Source organism: Phoxinus phoxinus (genome assembly GCF_949152265.1).
Source record: "Phoxinus phoxinus genome assembly, chromosome: 9".
Classification (NCBI taxonomy): domain Eukaryota; kingdom Metazoa; phylum Chordata; class Actinopteri; order Cypriniformes; family Leuciscidae; genus Phoxinus; species Phoxinus phoxinus.
The window spans coordinates 6,251,936-6,260,173 of record NC_136884.1 but is presented as its reverse complement, the minus strand read 5'-3'; the positions used below and the strand labels follow the sequence as shown (position 1 = coordinate 6,260,173).

Genomic DNA, 8,238 nt, shown 5'->3' with positions numbered 1-8,238 from the left:
TCAATGCTTCAGGTTTTGTGAATACTCAAAACTGCAACAGGTGATATAATCTCTTTGGGAATAATTTCACTATGTGCCTATTGTGACTTAAAATAAAATATCTTTGACTTTTCCTAGTTTGGTGAACTTTATGTGGGTGCTTCTCAATAATAAAAAAAATACATAAAATAGTTATTGGTGTAACAAGTGCCTTCTGTAATCATTTAGGCTAAATCAAAATGAATCAAAAACACACGACATGAGAAAATTAAGTTAAAGGACTGTAATGTCAGACTGGTTAATTTTGCTGAATGATATCATTGAGGTTAAGAAAGTTTCATCAAGTGAATATTTTTGAAGTGTTTAGCTACCAGGATTCTGTGTCCTGGTCTCCTCCTTCCCAAGATTAATGTGATCATATTAGAATGATAAAGATCAGGAAACAAAAAAAAAAACACTCAGCAAACATTAGCGTCACAAAGTCTAACTTGGATCAGTGCCCACAGACTAACTGGTACGTGAAGAAGGAAAACCTCTTTAAAACTGTGATTTTGCTGTTCTGATCATCATGAGATTTAGCTCTGTGAAGAGTTTGTTTCCAGTCTTGTCTGTCGCTGTGGTGTTTCTCTATATGAGTTCTGTCAAGTGGGAAATCCAAAGTCAAGAGAAGCAGCTTCACCAAGTCCAGCAGAATTTCTCGTTACACAGCGCACTTCTCCTCAACAAGCTGGACAAACTGGAGGCTCATTTACACGCTGTTGGTGAGTTTCTAATATGTTTTGTAATGAAATCTGACAAAAATAAAGATTATGCCTGTAAACGTTTTGAATTTTTTATCATGTTAATTTAAAAAATCTTGTACAATGACTTGTTTGTTCTGTTTTTATTATTATATTTATATGATGTATTTTTGTAATTTAATTTTTGCCATGAAAATAGCTTTGAATCACTGACATTAAATAAAATAATCTGAATCTAAATCTGACAAAAATAATGTGTTTACCTGTTGTTTTACATATTACCCTTTAAGCGCTCTTTAAAGTTGTCAGGAAACCAAAATTTATTTTCTTATAGTTCACCCAAAAAAAGGAAATTCATCATTTACTCAACCTTATGTCATTCAAACCTGTTTTTTCTTTCTCCTGTGGAACATAAAATAAGATATTTCTGTCTGCATGTCTGTCTGTCTTGATATATATGCAATGCATCATGCAAAAGTTTTCGGTCAGTAATGCAATTAAGTGCTTTAAAAAAAAACAGCTGTTACAATGCCACTATGACTAAGATATCTCTTTTTAAAATAATTTTTCAAAACATGATGATAAACATTTTTCCAAAAGTATTTTTCAAATCTTGAGAAAAAAATGACTGAGAAAAATTACATTACAATATAAAACTAAAGGTGAATTACACCTTTATTTTTACATTGTCATGCACAATATTATTTAAATCACTATTTTGAGGAAACTTGGTTGGATTTGGATTTTGGATCTAATGGATTTTATTGACTTCCACAAACATTTTTGCAGAAGAGAAAAGCCTCAAAGTGAGATATGAGAAAAAACCAGTGAAGAAGCCAGCTAAGAAGCTGTTTCCAAACTCTGAACTCTTCAAGCAATGGACTGTGGAACTTTCTGAGGACGACCAGAGGAAGGCTGAGGATCTCTTTCAGAAATACGGCTATAATGCTTTCCTCAGTGACCAGATGCCTCTGGACCGGGAGCTGCCGGACACTCGAGACCACAGGTCAGTTTCAGTCGTTCATGGAAACGCTCTGACGTTCTTGATTGATTCATCCATTTTCTTTTTGTCATTGTTCTGTAGATGCATCGGCCGTGAATATCCACACAATCTTCCCACCATCAGCGTGATTCTGATTTATCTGGATGAGGCTCTGTCTGTCATTCAAAGAGCCGTTTGCAGCATCATCAACAGAACTCCAGCCCACCTGCTCAAAGAGATCATACTGGTGGACGACCACAGCAGAAATGGTTTGTTTCTCTCAAATCCTATTGTCTCAGATGCATATTATAAACAAACTAAACTAATCATTCTGGATGTATGTCTTCCACAGAAGATCTGAAGACACAGCTGAATGTTTATGTCAGCTCCATCAATGAGAAGCACCCAGGCCTGGTGAAGATGGTGACCCATCCAGAGCAGAAAGGCCTGGCCCAGGCCAGAATCTCAGGCTGGGAGGCTGCCACCGGAGATGTGGTTGCCATCTTAGACGCCCACATTGAGGTCCATGTCAAATGGTGTGTAATTTTAGTAATCTTTTATGTTTACATTTTATTGTATTTCAGCTTTATTTCAATTACTGAAAATTATTTGAATAGCTTAAATTTTAGTTAACAATGACAACACTTGTGAACAACCACCACAGACACATGAACATTATAACAGTGTAATAATGAAATCACATTTTCTCAAGTACTCTCTCACTTTTAGGGCGGAGCCTTTGCTTGCACGTATCCAGGCTGATCGCACGCTGGTCCTGAGCCCAGTGTTTGACAAAGTGAAATACTATGACTTGGAAGTGATAAACTATCCTGCCAGTGCTCATGGTTTTGACTGGGCTCTCTGGTGCACGTATGTGCTTTTCCCACAGAAGTGGTACGATCAAAAAGACCCTTCACAGCCAGGAAAGTGAGTGTGTGTTTTGTCTAATATTGTGTCTAAGATGTGACTCCGTATTAAAGAGGCCATTTGATGAATTTTTCCTGTGTAATGCATCTGTTATTGCATGTATAAGATCTGGAAATTTACTAAGTTTTCCACAAAAGGTGGTTATTCTATCTAACAGAAAACACTGCTCCAGACCTGCCCAAAATGCATCGATCAAAGTCCAGATATTAACTTCTGTAAACATCTGTCAGAATTTACTTTCATACCTGTCATGGCGCAGCTCTAAATAGAACGGTGCAGGTATAACCCGGAAGACTAATTCACGACTGGTTCCTTCGAGATTTTGGGGTTTTTATAATGGGGTTTGTGTAATTTACGCTGTAGAACAAAACGACAAAGTATCGTCATCTTATATTTACCACAGGCTTTATTTTACTCATAAATTAAAAAACCCCATTACAAAACCCCATAGGAAAATCTTGAGGGAACCAGCTGCAAATTAGTCTTCCGGGCTCTGACGTCATACCTGCACCACAAGGTGTATAAAGAAAAAAGGTGAGACACGATTATGGTATGGGGCATTACATATCTGACACACGCTCGGTTCACAGCGCATTGGGTCAGCCGGCCAATCAGAGCACTCTGGGTTTTTCGGAAGGAGAAGCTTTGTAGAAATCAGAGTGTGTCCGACTCGGACAGACTTGGAATAGAGGGGAATATGTAATTTTTGTACAGTTTTTTCAACATTAAAGCATGATAACTATTCTAATACACCCAATAAACAAAGTAAAATAGCATCATATGGCCTCTAAGTTTATGTTGTATGAAAGCGGTTTCACACTGGCAATCGTTCTGTTGAGCTGATGTTGCTATATTGTGCTCTATTAAATCCGTTCTCTCCGCCTGTTCTCCAGGAGTCCCTCAGTAATGGGAATACTTGTGGTTGATCGTCTGTTCTTCGGTGAGATTGGGACTCTGGATGGAGGGATGCAGGTGTATGGAGGAGAGAATGTAGAATTAGGAATACGGGTAAGGCGGCACATGATCATTCTACCGAATTATATTATATTAAACTCTATACATTATACTATATTCAGTGTTGATTTTTCTCAACTCAGGTGTGGCTGTGTGGAGGAAGTATAGAGGTTGTTCCCTGCTCTAAAGTTGCTCACATTGAAAGGGCGCACAAACCCTACATGCCTGACCTTAGTGGTGTAATGAAGAGAAATGCCCTCAGAGTGGCAGAAGTTTGGATGGATGAATACAAGAAAAATGTCCACATCGCCTGGGGTGTCCCCATACAGGTAGATCTAATGAAAAGATTCAGCCACAAATTCTGGGTGTTCAAGACCAGTTCTAGGAGTCTTGATGTGTTGATTTTGTCAGGTTCGGTTTGAGAAAATTAAAGTAAACCGAGAGATGTGTGATTAAAGGTTTTAAATGTTAAATTGTTTTGGCTCTTCATTAGATTTATGATCTGTTCTCTCCTTTTCCCACAGAACCATGGGATAGACATTGGTGATGTTTCAGAGAGAAAGAGACTGAGAGAGAGGCTGAAATGCAAACCATTCAAATGGTATCTGGAAAATGTCTATACGGCATTAAATCCTATGAATGATTTAATTGGTTATGGAGTGGTGAGTGACAAATGGTTCATATGACTCAAGAGAGTTTTATATAAGAGAAGTTTAATATAATGTCCTTATTTTCTCTCACACAGCTTATTAATGATCTGCAAACAAGTTTATGTTTGGATAAGGGACCATCTGAGGAGAACACTCCCATTTTATATCCATGTCATGTCTTTTCCCCACAGGTATAATCTCATCTCATCTCTTCTCTTCTCTTCTCTTCTCTTCTCTTCTCTTCTCTTCTCTTCTCTTCTCTTCTCTTCTCTTCTCTTCTCTTCTCTGTATTTTTGAGGAATATTTGACGCACTTCAGCCTCTTTTCACACAGGTATTTTACTATACAGCAAGTGGTGAGATACTTGCTCATCCCCTGCCGACCCTTTTACACGATCGTAAGCGCTGTCTAATTGATCCCGGCTCAGGCAGGTTTCCAGAGCTGTCCTGGTGTTCACACAATGAACAACAAAAACACATGTACTGGGACTTCAAACAGGTGAACAAACCACTAGGATACTGTGGTATAACACAATCTGAACATTGCATGAAAACATTTCTTTCTTCTTCTATTTTCAGGGACAGGCCATTCAGAACAGAGACACCAAACGCTGTCTGGAGATCAGTGCTGAGCAGAACGTAGAAAACGTTTTTATTCAGAAATGTGGAAACCAGCACTGGAGGATACAACATGTAATTCAGGATTTATGAAACACAACATATAATCAATTTAGATAAACGCAGCTGAAATGCTGGAGCACGTTGAGATACATCACAGAAAGTGTTATAAAATAACGTGAATGCAGATATGACAAATTTGTTTAAAAAAAAGAAAGAAAAATTTATAAGAACTATAGTGCAATATGTGAATGCAGCAATGAACAGAGAAATTAGATGCTAAAATGGCACAAAATATTATATGGCTGATAAAAATAATTGATTTTCACCGTTCAAATAGAAATCGCAATAAATTACTAAATAATTAGCAAAATAATAAGCCGCACAGCCCTATTTGAGTAATTGGGAAAGTCTCCGCCCTGGCCGCCCGATGGACTGTCGTCTACTTCGCCCTGGCCGCCCAATGGACTGTCGTCTGCTTCGCCCTGGCCGCCCGATGGACTGTCGTCTGCTTCGCCCTGGCCGCCCGATGGACTGTCGTCTGCTTCGCCCTGGCCACCCGATGGACTGTCGTCTGCTTCGCCCTGGCCACCCGATGGACTGTCGTCTGCTTCGCCCTGGCCGCCGGCTAAGCCGTCAACCCCGGTTCCTGTTGAACTTTCAGTACAAGAGTAGGTTATTTTCAAGATGGATGTTTGTTTTGGTATGAAATCATTGTCTTAATTTTTTTTAATTGTTTCATGTTTCTAAGTAGTCTTCCTTACAGCTCTCAATGGGGCATGTTGTCACAAAATGTCAGTCTATTAAAGAAATAACCTCAGCTCAGCTTGACAGTAACATCAAGTGTTTGTCCCTCTGTGAAGCCGCCTTGGCAAACTGTCTGTAAGATTGAGTAGGTCTGGCCTCCTCTCGCTCAGAGAGTCGTTCTGCTGAGGCCTCCTCTCATCTGAGCTCTAACTAGACAGAGATGGTAAACTGTCTTTGATTAGACCCGTCTCAGGCCCCTTTCCTTGGGTTGAACCAGATCCCCCTGTTGTAGTGACAAGGCGAAGGAATTCTCGTTTCTCCTTGCCTGCATTCCCCTAAAAGTAATGTCTGTCAGTTGGACTGGCATTAGCAGACCTTGATCTCTGTCCTTGGGGCAGGCGTTGTTCGCAAGCCCCGGTTTCGGGTTCTCCTGGCTTAGGGGATGGACCTAGGTCATGTTTGTGGGGAATGGTGTCATTGACAATTCTGTTTGACCTAAATAAGGGATCGGTCTCTGGTATCTAAGTCCGTTGAGCCTTATTTGTGCTTGTCATAGGCATTAGGCAGTTATTCCTTCAGCATGGTGGAGGGTACTCGTTCCCCAAAGTGTCCCCAAGTTCTCATTCAAAAGGGAACGTCTCAAGTTACGCATGCAACATGGTTCCCTGAGAAGGGGAACAAGACACTGTGTTTTGCTGCCATGCTTCGGGCATACCTGTTCACGTCTCCTTCAGACGAGTGCTGATGACGTACTCTACGTGCCCTTTTATATTCACGGTTGCAATAAAGCGTTGTCATGGGCTGTTTTTACACATTTTTACATGTATTTCAGACATCGTCATGCTGGAGGCATTCCCCAATGTGTCTTCGGACGCAGTGTCTTGTTCCCATTCACAGGGAACCATGTTACATGTGTAATCTGAGACGTTGTTCAAATATTATGCCTCACATTGCATTGTTGCATAATATGTGCATCACTTGTCTCACTTGTGTTTTTGTAGACTTTTTGAAATATCAACCTCTTGTTTCGTTATAATCACACTCTGCCTGAAACTGGGGATATGTAATGTGTATGTCATATGTCAATAAGTTGTTAAAACATCTTATATTTGAATTACTTTATTATAGATATTTAATCGGTTTCAGTTTCAAAGATACGTTAGTTTTAAAGTCCCACTGAAGTGCCTTGAAACGTGCAGCGTTTTTTAATGTAATGACGGAATTTATTTTGAAAAAGGAAGACAGGGCGGGAAATATCGGGCAGCTCCTCCCCTTTTTAAAATAGCCAATAGCGTTTCGCTTATATCACATACGGCCAGAGCTGTTGAGCTCGGCAATGCTGCATTTGACCGCTTATGACTGCCAAAGTCTAATAGATTCCTTTTTTAGATTTAATATGAAACTGTTACTAAAGCAGAACAGTGATGATAATCTTGCTGAGGATGTGTAGTTTGAAAAGTGTAATTTGCATACATGTGTCATTTTGAAATGTTTATGCATGCATGGCACCAGTGTATCGCTTCCACTTGTCAGTGCTGTTTCTAAAGCCGAGTGTGTTTAACTGTTTTTCCTCCTAATCTCCTCCATATCGCTTCGACGTGTTCGACGTGTTTTGTGGTCTGCGCCAACTCACGCATATGATCCGTTCTGTGCGTGTCTCTGGACCAGAGTAGACTGTGTGCGCGCTGCGGTGGTTCTCGTGACACTAACGCGAAACTCAATTTTCTCCAATGGAAATCATATTTACACAGTCTGAATAGTTTCCTATCCCATATATAGTGGACTATACGCTATTCACCATATAAAATAGTAATAGAGTGAACAAGTGACTGATTTCATCTTTTTGGTGTGATGCTGTAGATTCCAGAGAGCATTTGATTGGACAGAAAATTTGATGAGAAGCTGGAGTGCATGGGTGATGTCATCAAAATCATTGATCCATATTGGCGGAAGTGAGAGACTATAAGTTTTGAATGCTTAAATCTTTTGTTCTATCTTTTGTCATTGTTTTATAGCACATTACATTAGCTTATAGATAACCTTAATGTTAACATATTCTAGCTTGGGTTTCCCCATACTGCCTTTGCGCAGCGCGATTTTATTCACGCTGAAAGGCAGTCTGGATACCATGGACCAGATTTTCGCCTCATCTAGGGAACCAATCACAGAACGGGGAAGGAGCAGCAAGACGATGACGACATCTATGCGACACAACTAAGCAGTTTGTTTATATCCATATATACCTTCGACCCTCATGTTTATTTTGCACAAACGGCAATATTCGCTGAACGTCATTGTTTACAAAAAAATATCTTACCCATCGTCTTCTTCCTTGTCTAATTTCTTTCGCTCTACATACGTCATCTGGTATAATGGAAACGATTGGCTATGAGCTACGTAAAGGCGCATTTGATAGACATTCTTAGCACCCAATAAACGGCGCCGGGCATTCGTAAACTACGCCTCAAATACGAGAAAATTAACATGTGGTTCCCAGACCCAAGTCTCAACGAGAATTGGGTCTGGCGTCAGCCAGGCTAAACATATTCATAAACTAAACCCAATTTTTTTTTTTTTTTTTTAAGTGAACGCTCAAGCCATGTCTCCCTCTAGTTGCCAAAACCAGCCATATGGAGGAGAGC

The 8,238-nt window shown here is 39.9% G+C and overlaps 1 pseudogene across 1 annotated transcript; it reads left to right on the top strand.

Annotated features, from left to right (window-relative positions):
• The first annotated feature begins 481 nt into the window (after positions 1-481).
• On the top strand, positions 482-5,078 carry LOC307004799 (putative polypeptide N-acetylgalactosaminyltransferase 8; annotated as a pseudogene). Its single transcript, XR_013800694.1, has 10 exons — positions 482-740; positions 1,509-1,725; positions 1,804-1,970; positions 2,054-2,237; positions 2,431-2,628; positions 3,522-3,911; positions 4,107-4,244; positions 4,328-4,423; positions 4,566-4,730; positions 4,811-5,078. The product of XR_013800694.1 is annotated as a putative polypeptide N-acetylgalactosaminyltransferase 8 (transcript).
• Positions 5,079-8,238: the final 3,160 nt, after the last annotated feature.